Below are 13,734 nucleotides of genomic sequence, written 5' to 3'. Positions count from 1 at the left end.
GCCCTGAAGAGGGATCTGCCTCTTGTGGAAAAGGATGGAGTGGTGATGCAGAAGGGGAAGCTTGATTTAGGGCAGGGCTGTACAACACCAGCCCTCCAGCTGCTGTTTGACTACAGTTCCCATCAACCCTGACTATTGGCTAGTGCAACTGTTGACTATGGGAGCTGTAACCCAACAACAGCTGGAAGGCCCAAGTGGTGTAGCCCTGGGTTAGGTGAACCACGCAGGGCTGCTGGGTGGCAGGAATAATGGAAACGAGGCCAAGTGTTCCAAATGGGAAGGAGGCCAAACGTTATTCTCCAGCCCCCTTATTTTCCACCAAGAGCCAAAGCAGCGGCTGGAGGCTTGGATCCAGGCAAAGAGTCAAGCTGAGTGACTGATTTGGCCCTGGGGGAGCAGCTAGGAGGAAATCTTCCCCCATTTCCTTTGCAGGAAGAAAAGCCATGGGGGTGGCTCTCTGTAGAGCATGACACTCCCAGTAGAGAACAAAAAAGGCAACATCGATATCGGCCTCCTCCCAGGGCCTTCCGGCCCTGCTGATCTTCCAAGGAAAGAACCAAAAGAAGCAACCTCCATATCAGATTCCCTTCGAGGATGTTCCATCCCTGCTGATCTTCCAAGGAAAGAACCCAAAAGAAGCAACCTCTGTATTAAGCCTTCTCCCAGGGCCTTCCACCTCTGCTGAGACTCAGAGAAAAGGACCTAAAGAGGCAAACTCTGCATCAGGTCCCCATCCAGGACATCCCATCCCTGCTATGAGCAATCTCCCAAGTATGGGCAATCCACACTTGGGGGAAAGAACTCAAAGAGACCATAGGCAGAACTGGGGGGGTGGGGGGGCAGGCAGGGCATGTGCCCTAGGAGCCACTGAGGTGGGGGCACCACACAAGTTCCTGCCACCCCCACCCCATTGCCCACCTGCCCAGCCCCAGGGCCCCTCAGCCACTTGCCTCCAGCTCTGGCCTTGGATCGGAGCAGCCTGCAAACTGCAGAGCTCTTCTCTCCCCGCCTCTCAGCTGATTGGCGGGTGGGTGGGCGGGGCTTCCAGAGAGGCCTCCCAGTAGGCCTCCCTGAAGCCTGAATTCAGCAGGCCCCAAGCAAGGAAGGAAGGAGGCTGGCAGAGCTCCCTGCAGCAGACCAGACCATTCAGCACAGCTTTTGCAGGTAGGCTGTAAATTCCTTTTTGTGGTTACCCCTGTATATAGGGATCTGCTTGCCATAGGGCTTTGATATGGGTGGTGGGGCGAGACTGAGAAGTCTCTGAATATTTAATTTAAAACAGACTGAAAAATGTGCTGGCTTTAAAAACAAAAACTATCTAAGGCCTATAAGTGGCTGGTTTCAGGGCAGAAAATTACAAAAACTTCTGGAACAAAAATTTATTCATTCATTCATTTATATATGCACTTATGTTCAAGTTGTTTTGCAACCCAGAAGGTCTGAGTGAGAACTGTGAAGCGTGCTTTTATTATTTTATTTTTCTTGTGTGTGAACTGCTCTCCAATAACTTGCAGGGACTTCAGGGTAAATCTGGCCAACGTGTGAATGCAGCACCTCCATTCCAGAGGAGATGTGTGTTAAAGCGCTTTAAAAGCCTCGTGTGAAAAACCTCCTGGGATCAAACTTTACTGAATTTGTTCAGAATTCTGAGAAAACAAACATAGGCTCACTCTGCATGGTTGAAAGTCTCCTTTGCTAATCTGCAGTGAGGGGGCCATTTTAATAATTAGTGTTGCTGGTGTGTTCTAGGCATTAAAAGTAGCACAAATATATAGTACTCAATGTATATCACTATATACTGTGAAGTGTGCATGTGTGTATTCAGTGAAATGTATTTCCAGGCAGCATACTTTTTTTGAAATATCAGACTTAAATCCTTGGGGGCCTGGGATGTGTGGAGGCCCTGGACTTTGAGGGGCTGGGGGCCCATTTTAAAATCTCATCTTGGCCCATTCCAACCTTGCTATGCCCCTGGCAGTCACTACACATGGGTTTCTGCACAACACCTGCACAGAAGAAACTTCCATGTAGAAAATGTGTCTCTTGTAAATTGACCCTGAATTTTCCATCCATGACTGGGATATTTGAGAGTTAGAGTCAATAATAAAAGAACAGCACACTGCTTGTGACAGGAAGGGGCAAATTACAATGATTTCTTAATCTGGAAGGGGCTGGTTTTGGCCCTGGCAGAACTTGGCTGTCTGCTCCTGTTGCAAATGCCTCTGTCTAGTGTGGCAAACTAATGTATCCTCCTCCCTCCTGGTGTCAGCGTAAGCACTGGTGTGGTGAATGCACATAAACCCCATCATGAGCCAACAATCATCACAAGACAAAGGCTGGCAGGAATCATTCACTGGTTTATAGACACGCCCCCAACACCACCACCTTCTTCTTTCCCCTATTTTGCTAGTGGCTATTTGGGCAGGTCATCCTCTAGGACAGGGCTGCTCAACTTTGGCCCTTCCGCAGATGTTGGCCTACAGTTCCCATAATCCTTGGCTATTGGCCACTGTGGTTGGGTATTACGGGAGTTGTAGTCCAAAAACAGCTGCGGGGGCTTAAGTTGAGCAGGCCTGCTCTAGGACAAAGTCATGTTTTTTAAAAAGAATGAGATGAGACAGAGAAAATGACACTTGGAATCCTCGCATAACTCCTGACTGTTTTTCTAAGTCTTTTACAGAGATGGCTCATGTTTTCAGGTTTTGATCAATAACCATGTCTAGATGGTACAGTGTTCCTTTTAACAAGGATTTCCAGATATTATTGACTACAAGTCCCATCATTCCTGTTTGGACAGGGGCGCAATTTCAGTGCTTGCCCTAGGCGCTATTTTCCCTAGTTACACCTCTGTGCACACTCTGTTCTTCAAGCAACGGGATGCTGCATGATATGCAAGCCCAGTGTTGAAGCTTGTGTGACAGCACTGTAGCTTAGTGGTAGAGCGTCTGCTTTCCATGCAGATGGTCCCAGGTTCAATCCGTAGCATCTCCAGATAGGGCTGGGAAAGACTTCTGCCCTATACCTTGGAGAAGCTGCTGCCAGTCAGTGTGGACAATACTGAGCTAGATGGACCAATGGTCTGACTCAGTGGAAATCCACCATATTGCCATGACATCTTAACAAATTCGATCAAAATGACACCTCAACAAATAGGTGACGTCTCCAGAAGACCATGGGTAACACCATGGAATGTTTGAAAGCAATTGGAGGTTTTGGATTTGAAATACCTATTTTTGAATTTTGCCCCCATCAGCCACCAGATGGTGCTGTCTGTTTACATTCTAATTTTGCACTCTACCTCTTTATTCTACAGTAGTATTGACCTAAAGGTAAATCTTCCCAACACAACACATTTAACAAATAAAAAGACGGTGTATCCAGCTTAGCTCAGGCTACAGCATCTCACCTTTCTGCAGGACCTCGGCAAGTAATCCATGGTCATTTAAATTTGTATTTCAGAATTACACATGGGAAATGATAAGGGGAAAGCCATCCCAATTTAGCTGCCTCTGCATATCACAAAATACCAAGAACATTTGGTAGGTTTCCTGAAATGGCTTTGTATTCCCCTCACAGTCTCTAGAGTGGAACATTCCGATACGGGTACTAACCATCAGCAGTGATGCACTGCAGAACTGGAAACCTCCTTGAAAATCTCACCACCTGCATAGTGATGATAACTCAAAGGAGAGAGAGAATCCATCCTTGTTCACAATCCAAATGTTAAAAAGCAAATCTTTAAAAAAAAAAAGAGCTCACAGGAAGTTCATCCTAGTACTATGACCTGCACCCTTAAATACATTCATGTTCAGGACTATGTGCAGATATTCAGATAGATTTTTGATTGGGAGTGGTGTTACCTAAAGGAAGCAGGCAATAACTGAGATCTCTTAAACTGAAAAGACTGAAAGCTGATCATGCAAAATGCTGATCATATCCTGGGAGAGGCTGAACATTCTGGTGTGTGCCCTTTGTTACATGAGGCAAAGGCAGTCTGTGTTTTTCAGGATTAGACCCTCCTTTGCTATTTTTTGTATATAAATATAGCATCATCAGTGCGCATGGTGCTGTACAGAGTGATATAGCAAAAATACATGTCACTGCCCCAAGGACTTTACAATCTAGAGGCAAAGCAAAGGGAGTGGAAGAAAACAGGGAGAGAGAAGTACAAGTTATGATTGATGAGTACGAGACCATTCAATTACACATATTTTAGCTAGTTTTTGCTGGGGACGGGCAGGCACTGAGTGTTTTGCTGGACCCATGTAGGAAGTGCTTTGTACGTAATGAGACACCAAATTATACCCACTTGTTGTTGCACTATTCCTTAATGCAGGGAGACAACAGGACCTTGGAGATGATCAAACATTTTTGATCCAGATTCCAGTTCTAAGAAATGTCTGATATTGGCAGCTCTACCAGTGAGTATATCTGAAGTAAACAGGCCTCCTCATTTGTAGCTCAACGCCAATGTGCTTCTTCTAACCAGCGATCCTTCTGTTTGTGTTTGCTGCTTGTCTGTGCTGACAAAACACACGTCCGTTTGTAGCTCCCTCATTTCGGCTGGCTTCTATTCCATTGTAATGCGGATGTTTCATCAGAGGTCATTTACTCAGTATGTTGCTGGGCCGTTTACAAATATGAGCTGATGAATATTTCATAGCATTTCTCAGGAATTCCGTCAAATTCTGTCAAAGTTTGCCATGCAGCTTTGGTCTGTGAGACATACTAATTAGAGACACTGTAGGAGGCAAAATTATGTGTGCGCGCGCATGCATGTTTAAAATGAGAAATTTTCTTATTTCCCCCCCTCTGCTGACTAGTGTCTGTTCCCTTGAGACCTTTATCTCCTACATTATCAAAATGGGAAGGGAGACCTTCCCTTCTGTTGATGAACTGGATGAACTGTTTTAAGTTCATCCGTGAACTGGGCCACCATCCTGTTTGCTTTTCTGCGTACATGGAGAGCAGCTTCTGGAGAGTATCTCCTCACAAAGGTCTAACCGAATCCTTCCCACCCCCACCCATGCTGTTGATCTGCCAGGTGTGCTCTTCCAATACAGCCAGGCTGTTAACTTCAAACAGAAGCCCTTTCCAGCCTCACTGGACTGGACTAAAACTGTGGGTGCTTTCCAAATACCCATTTAAAGCTTAACTGGGTGAACTTTCCTCCGCCTTTCCCACAAGTGCTACACGCATGACAAATAGTGAAATTTAAATCTCAGAATAAGTATTAGAATATCATGGAATATTTATATTCCAGAAATAGCTTAACATTTTCCCCTCTAGCTTGATAAACACCCTTCAGTTTCATCGTCATATATTTCTCTTCCTTTCATTTGGCAAGCTGCTTGTGGGATAGCCCAAATGCCACAAATGCCCTCTCTCGTAATGACAAATCTCCTGTTTGAACGTCCCCTTTTAGGTGTTGTGAAAAAGAAAGGAAAAACCTGCTGATGCTGATATATGCATATCAGGCAAGGCAGGATCAGCTGGGCGCTTTCCAGACTAGACCCTACAACAGGGTCACGTTGGATCTTGGAAGTGTGCTTCCACACTTCCTGCATCGTGAAACTGCTGTCCCTACGCAGACAGCAGGGTGCTGTTCACATTTCCAATGCCTTGTCTCGAATTTAATCGCCGCAATATATTGCTAGGACGTCGTATATCCGGCGTAAGGAAGTTGCTGTTTTTTGGGGTTGTTGGTTGCTGTGAGACTGCTCCCCCTGCTGTTTACGTTTTCAATGCAACTTGCCTGAACGGAGGCATTTTGCTGCTGTTCCAGCAGCTATTCTGGAAAGCACCCTGGAGAGGTGTGCCTGACTGCTCCTTTAAGACTCCTGCTCTCCAGGCAGGGAGGCAGAGCCCAACAGAGGTAGACTGAGCTCAGTTGGTTTTCAGAGCTCAGCCTACCAGATCCATATGTCCCGTGAACCTGTCCAAGGTGGCCTTGCAACCAGCCCTGCCCTGCCACCTTGCCTCAGTAGCTGCCAGACCTTGGGGACTGTGCTGGGGTGGGTGGGCCTGGACACTAGGCCTGTGCAGTGCCAAAAATGTGGATTCTATCCTGAACTGACCTAGCACTATTGGGAGAGGCCATGTCAGCCCCTGCCCACTCTCAGGTGAGAGATCTGACACCTTTATCAGAGACTCCTCCCTTGCTGCCACCACCTCTTCCTACACTGGGCTGTGGCAGGGGACAGGCTGCATTGCTCCCTCTAGCATAAAGATGAAACAATCGCACACAGGGAGCCGCCTTCTGTGGCGTGGGATTTTAAAAGGATTCCCCCCTTTTCTTTCTTCTAGGCCCTGTGAGTGGTGTGGGTGCTTCTGGGAAATGGAGTTTTTTCTGAGTCTGCAGCCATGACTGCAACATCAGAAAAAACTACCAGACCCTGATCAGGGGTGTAGCTAGGGGAGAGTGTGCCCATGTTCACCCCTCTCCCCAGCAGCCCCTTGGAGTGAGGGAGATAATGAAGAAAACAGGGAGAGGTGGAGCTGGGGGCCACTCAGCAGCTAGGGGGCCCGGGTTCTTTGAACCCATGCACTCAATTGTAGCTACACCCCCAACCCTGATGCACCCATGCCACTCACAGAACCTACTGTAGAAGGAATGTTAAAGGACAGAAAATAGAACCCCTTTTTACATTCCGAGCCATGAAAGGCTGCTCCCTGCACATGTATGCTTTATCTTTGCTCCAGAGGAAGCAATGCAGCCTATCTCCTACCCCTACTTGGTCACAGGGGGAGATGGAGGTGGTGAAGGTCCAACGGAGGTCACCATCCCTGTTCCCTCTAAGGCGTGCGTACGTGCGCACACTCACAAGTTTTTGCATGTCCTCTCAGTGCATTTTAGGTGGAATCAGGAAGGCCTCGCTCTGAATGCATGCGTGCACACACTGCCTTGATACTGCCGCCCAGAACAAAACTCATTCCGCACAGAGATGAGAAAAGTTAGAGGGACCACTGGTCACCATGGCAACAGGTCAGGGAGTCTCCTGATAGTTCTGTCAGGAGGCTTCCTGTTGTCGTGTCAGGTGGAGTTCCACCAGTTCCCAACACAGATAATGTCAGACCTGACGTGATGCACAGCCCTCCCTAAAAACCCACACAGAAAACTCAAGAGCAACATTTCCTTTTTGACCTTTTTTATTGTGCTTTCCCATCCAAATAACTTCTTTTACTGGACATTTAATTGCCAGTGGATACCCAGCCATTAATCATTATTGCATATTTTTTATTTGTTTGTGTGTTTAATTTATATACCACCTGAGTCCAGAGGCTCCAAGTGGTTTACAAAGACAAACAAGGCCAGCTATTAAAACAAAAATTAAAAAATCTAACACATTCAGAAACTACAGCACTTGTTTTCAATTCAGCAAATTACAGCATAAGTTTCAAGTCAGGAAAGTAATAAAATACTCCATGATGATAAGTTGCCCCAGACTGCAGAGGTGATTTGTGCATAGTCCACCAGGGGGCTCCATTCCCTTCTCTCACAAAGGTACCATCTGAAATGTTCAGAATTGTCCATTAATTCTTGAATGGCCTCAAATCATAAGAACGACCCTGCTGGATCAGGCCCAAGTCCTATCTAGTCCAGCATCCTGTTTCACACAGCGGCCCACCAGATGACTCAGCTGTTTAGTTGTCTGACAAACAGAATAATGTATGTAAATGTGTAGCATGCCGATACAGTTAGAAATATGCACACTTAAAAATAAAGAAAAATCTCAATATTTCATTGCTTATTATTCCAATGTTTGTTGTATAGCAAGTCTGTACATACATACACTTGCTTTAATGATCAAAATTAAGCTGGTATGAGGACGTTTCATTAGCTTTTATTTCATTGAACTGATGGTTTCACATATGCGGTTGATGTATTCTGCCCCCTTGGGGGAAAATGCATATATGTTGGGTAGAATATGCATGCATGTTTTCCCCAATGGGGCAAATGGCAGCTTGGGATAAATATGAATTATGTCAGGAAAGTTCTGCTGGGAAAATATTAAAATTTCCTCCCCATGCAGTAGTCCTAATGCAATTGTGTGTGGGTGTCCATGGCTATTCTAAAAAGACATTTAAAGAGTCATCAGTCTCCAACATCTCGTCTAGCTTTGCCTGTATCAGTCATTTTTTAGGTGGTCTCAGTATCAGGATGCGCTACAGACTCTGGTGCTCTACTCCATGTTTTTTCATCTCTGTTCTGTTTGTCAGCAAGTAGAAAAAGTGGCTGACATCCAGATTAAGTTGCTCAATATTACTTCTCTGGAGTTATTCTAAAGGATGAATATGTGTCAGTAGAACTTCCTCCAATTAATGTAGTCAAGACGGCAGCCAGTATTTCTTAGGACACTTATCAAAGAGAGTTCCAAACTGGCTCAGTTCAAACCAGGCTTGTTCGGCTCCGACTCAGACCGGCCAAGGCCATCTGGTTTGACTCTGAACTTGTCAAGCTGAGCCGGCTCAATGTCAAGCCCAGCTTGAACCAAGCCAGCTCACACACCCCTAGCTCTAAAGCATCTCCTGTCTTCAGGATCTTCAGTGGTGGTGGAAAACTGTGTACACCCTATCAGCAAATACTTGCAAACTATCTCCGCTCAGATCAGACTGGAAATGTGAATAGGGATAGACAGAAACCATGAGTAGCAGTGGGGCAAAATGATGTTGAAAAATGGGCATTCAGATATGGGATTTCTGGAGTTGCTGTCTGAGTGAAGAGGATGTGAGGCAGCCTGTTTCCTCTTTTCACCTGGTGACAGGTAGAGGAGGAGAGGGGAGGAGGAGGAGAGGGAGGAGCAGGGTGGGGGAGGGGGAGGGGGAGGAGGAGTCCAATAGGCATGACCAGCCTCTGCCCTGATAAGACACAACACAACACTTAGCAGGGGTCAATATTGCCTTTCCTGACAGTGCTACTGTTGAGTCATGTCGGAATCTGACATTTTGGACCATGCACAGGCCCAGTGGTCAATATGGAAAGGGCCTGTAAATTCAAAAGAATGACTTTTAATGAATGCATTCATGCCAGCCCTTTCAGTCTTTGTTCAGAAGAGAGAACTTCAGTTGGTGCAGCTTTTCGCTGTGCTAATATTGTAGAAGTTGCATCTCATAAAATCTTCCCCTAAAGAGGCAGATGTCTGTTTCTGTACTGAAACTGGAAGTCCGGCTTCTAAATAATAAAACTGGCAGTTTTCTTTTTAAAAAGCATTTACACTGGCAAATAATTGCAACATCAACTAATTAAAGTAAACATGAACTATATTTCCCAATGCTATTTTTCCATGGGGTGGTTTGTGTTTTAGGTTTTGTTTGTTTTGTTAAAGTCCTCTTCTGTTTGTTTAAAGTCCTTATCATCTAAATCTTTTCATCCCAAGTAACAAGACAGGTGACATTTTTGTGAGGCAAAAATCATTAAGTCAGACTCTCGTAAACTTCATAACTGTTAACGTGTCCATACTGGCAAATATGACTAACGCTTAATTCCCAGTTGTCTCCTGCAAATAAAATCATATCGAATGGTGCCATTTTCATCGAGCAAGTGTTGTTCCCACAAGGCTTCCTGTGCCGCTCGGCACTTGGTTAACACAATGCCTGGATGATTATAGTCATTCAGATCACAGACCACATTAAAAAAAACTTCTCTCCATTAGTCTTCTGGGAGATTATGGTGACACAGCAGCCTACAAGGCAAAGATTTCCTAGAAGTAGGGCCTTTCTACATGTTATCTAGGCAAATGCATACCCCAGCCCCACAGTTTGCCAAGAAAAGAGGGGAATGAGTTCAATTGGACTTACTCCAAGCAATCTTGCTTAGGACTGCAGCCTTAATGAACCCTAGTGGACCATTCAAAATGACTGGTGGGTTGGATTTGGCTGAATGGTCCAAAGTTGGGCAGTCCTGCAGTGCAGTCTTCTGTACACCTCCTCCTCATCCACCCTGCACCTCATCCCTTTCTAGAAGTACTTTTGACTCTCATTGTTATGTTAACACAATAACATCTACGCTGTCCTCTGCTTCAGTGCTTTTTTGTTTTCCTTTACAGAGAAGGCCAGCATGGCTGATCCTCTCAATGTCTTTTTTAAAAGAGGTAAAGTGAAAGAAGTTGGGTTGAGGATGGCACATCAGTTATTCGGTTATTCATATGCATGCTGTTGTGGCTCTTCGTTTTTTGGGGTTTTTCAAAAGCACAAGCCTGTGTCTTCCCTTGCTTCATTGCTGATTGCTTGATTTGGCAGTAAAGAACATCTGTTTGGTCTAATGCACACAGATCAGGATTGGGACCTGAATGCAACTTCTAAATTGTAATGCTGTGACCTTCTTCTAGGATGACAGTCTGTTGCCTCCATTCATTGACAGACACAAAAAAGGGTAAGTTAGAACCCTCCCTAAGTGATGGCACTTACCCCACTATCTTTGGAAAGGGAGGGGGAAAGGTTTCCTGATAGAGTGGCTACCTCTTCTGCTGGCTTCATTTCTGTACCTTTAACAGTAGTCTGTTAAACACAGAGCGAGCACAAGAAGTTTTTCCTTGCATGGAGATATATTATCCCTGCTAAGGTGAGCAAAGAGGCACCTTTTAAGTGGCAAATCTCTTACATTTTGTAGAGGGAAGGCAACTGTTTTTATCACTCCCACCCCCAATACAACATTTTTCTAGTGGCTATTGTTAGTATCTAACTTCTGCTTTATAGACTGAGCCCTTTTGGGATAAGGAATCCATCTTATTTCTTTTTCCATGTGAACTGCTTTGTAAACATTTTGTTGAAAAATGGTACATAAATATTTGTAGTAAGAATAATTAATAAAAAGTGGTGGGGGAAACTGCATCCACTCAAAGTTGGTGTTGCTGCTATTCAAGAGATGGAGCAGGGCCAGGAATCAAATTGGCAACCCCTAGAAGCAGGGCCTTCTGAAGAGCTGGGACAATGTCCTCTGATCATCAGTTCAGCACCGGTGTACACCCCAAATGGGAAGCAGCATGGGAACAAGGCCCATTGCTCAAGTTGCCAGGTTGCAACCCGGAGACTGCACATGAATATGCATATAACAATGCATATGTAGCAGGAGAGATTGCTTCTCCCACGCCTGCTCCTCTGGCTCTTTCTGTTGCTCACTATCCTCCCCTGCGTGCTGTGGGGCAAAAGTCCTACATGCTTGGCAAATAAGAGAAGATAAACAACGGGATCTGGAATGGAGAAGGGCAGGACATGAAGTGACAGCAACCTCCCCCTCCACTTCTTGTAGGGCACTTTCCATATTGCAACCTGACGACCTCACCCAGAGCAGGCCTGAGACGTGGTGCAATGATCATCTCCCCAGAGTTGGCAATGAGTATCAGCAATTGCTGGCAGATCTGTGCTGAGTTTAACTATAGCTTTGCTTGAAGAAAAAGGAAAAACAATCTTGGCTTGGATGATGGAATCAGTTCTGCACAGTTGAATTTCAAAAAGGTGTTTAATGTGCTGACTCACATTAGCACAGGCAGCCTTCTCCACTGTCATTGTCCTTTCTCTCTTGTGGATATGCCATATCTAATAATATATACCAGCTTGCATTTGTTCAGCTAATGGCAAATTAGCAACTCTGGCCTTTGTAGAGGAAAAATTCTCTGTGGGAAGAGATTCCTCCTTGGAAGACAGGGCAGCTTTTCAGAATGGTCTTTTTTTCTGCTCCGCCTTGCAAATGTTAGCAGTCAAAATGCTTCCAGCACCCTAGAAATGAGTGCTTCTCTAGCCCTGGGCCAAGTAAGTAGGGTTGCCAACATTTTTCTCAATCTACACCTCTACTTCTACCAGCAGCAGAAGTTTAACAGGGATAGCAGTTCCTGGCGTAGACTGAAAATGATGGGAAAACTTCATCTGCTTAATTTCTGTTCAGACTGCTACACAGGCACATTGCCAGTAAAAAAGCTGGCAAGCAGTAAGGAGCATGTGCTTAATATAATGCATAGTTTGACCATTAGCCGTACACAACATGAGATCAATGATAGCTCAGTGGAGCCTACAGGTTCAGAGGCAGTATGCCTCTGAATGCTAGTTGCTGGAAGCGGAAAGGACCATCAGAGAATGCTATAGCCTCCATGCCCTGCTCATGCTCTTCTTGGAAGCATCCTGCTGCTGGGAAACATAATGCTGAACTAGGTGGACCCTTCATCTTCACAATGGCTGGATTCAGACATCACATGGTGGTGATGTCTGATTCAGTCTTGGCTCCACCACTCCACACTGTGCAAGCCTCCAAAGAATTCTACTTCTGACTGTAGTTAGAAATGAATCAAGAGTGATTGTGATGTCCAAACCAACCAATTTTGGTTTATTCTTACCAAAATGCTCCAACTGTTCAGCAGGTCTGCCTTATTCAGTGATGGACTCCTCTAGTAGTTTCAAACAGAGGTTGCTATAGCAGTTACCTGCACTGAGCAGGGAGTTGAACTAGAAGACCTCCAGGGTCCCTTCCAACTCTACATGTCTATCATTCTAGATAAACTGAGATCTAAAACCAAAGTCTGAAGTGGATTTCAGATCTTGGTTTACTTCAAAGACTTTGGTTAGAATAAAACAAGATTGGTTGGCCATTGAACCTTGGGTTCAATGGACACATCTACTGTACAATCCAAAGCCAAACCACTTTGAAAATGCTTGCAAACTGGTTTAAGGACAATGGTTTCCTCCAAAGAGCTGTGAGAATGGGGTGTGGTGGGGTGGGGGGCTGCTGGGAAATTCTTAGGAAACTCTAACTCTGTTATAGAACTGTAGTAGAGGCCTTCCATTATTGTGGGAGTTACGTTCCACACCACCACCACAAATGCCGAAACTGTGATAATTGAAACCTTGTGCCTATGGGAAAGATGGGGTTAGGTTCCTTGGTACATTAAAAAGTACTAAAAATGACACACACACACATTCGCACCCCCCGCCGAAAAATACCAGCAATAATAAAGGAGTGTATCACTGTACTGTATAACTGAACCCACAAATGCAGAACCCAGGATAACAGAGGGCCTCCTGGAATTCCTAAGCTCCCTGGCTGGGAGCCATGACAACAGCAAAGCGGATTTACATTTGTAGTGTAGACATGTCCACAATGCTGCAAGTTTTCACAGCTACAGTCAATAAGAGGCAAACCCCATTTTCAGAGCTGTATTTTAGCTTTGGAAGAAAAATAGAATTAAATAACCCTGTGAGAAGTTCAGTGATTTTCTTGTCCAGTACTGCACTGTGTGTATAGGTTATAAATTTGTCTACGTAATTGATTTCTTGGTTTTTCAAAGTCATTCATCACCACGTTAGCTAGTGCTGTGCCTGTGGGAAGAGCTAAGGGGATGTGTGTTAGGATCTTTGTGTGCAGATGAGTGAGTTTGTATCTAGTTCTTTTCTATGAATGTATTTCCTAACTTTTTTCCTAGGAGCTCTGTTAGCTTGTAATAGAATGGAGGATGTTTTAATTTATTTTAGTTAAGTAAAATCACTTAAGAAAACCATCTTGTGGAGTTATTACAATGATGTCATCTGAGAAATTTTGTTCCAGGTTTTGAAAATGTTTTCCAGCACCATTCATTTCAAATTATATAAAACTAGTTATTTTAGGCCTGTTAAATTAACGGGCGCTAGGAGAGTTGTGCGCTCCGGGCCCCCTGCCACCATTTCCCCTCCCGCCGCCGCCAGCCTCCATGCCGCGGCCAGTCTCCCCCGGCCCGCCGGCCTCCCCTTTCCGGCTTCCCCCGCTGCCTC

At 45.1% G+C, this 13,734-nt stretch overlaps 1 long non-coding RNA gene across 1 annotated transcript in view; it reads left to right on the top strand.

The window, feature by feature from the left end:
* Positions 1–1,091: 1,091 nt before the first annotated feature.
* LOC128323382 (uncharacterized) overlaps positions 1,092–13,734 on the top strand; it is a 46,623-nt gene continuing 33,980 nt past the window's right edge. The window contains exons 1-4 of the long non-coding RNA XR_008306242.1: positions 1,092–1,164; positions 4,337–4,421; positions 10,047–10,091; positions 10,329–10,372. This is a non-coding gene — a long non-coding RNA (uncharacterized LOC128323382). The remainder of the gene's footprint in view (positions 1,165–4,336; positions 4,422–10,046; positions 10,092–10,328; positions 10,373–13,734) is intronic.

Source organism: Hemicordylus capensis, chromosome 4 (assembly GCF_027244095.1).
Source record: "Hemicordylus capensis ecotype Gifberg chromosome 4, rHemCap1.1.pri, whole genome shotgun sequence".
Lineage (NCBI taxonomy): Eukaryota > Metazoa > Chordata > Lepidosauria > Squamata > Cordylidae > Hemicordylus > Hemicordylus capensis.
The sequence above is the reverse complement of the archived record's forward strand: the minus strand, read 5'-3'. Positions and strand labels throughout refer to the sequence as shown.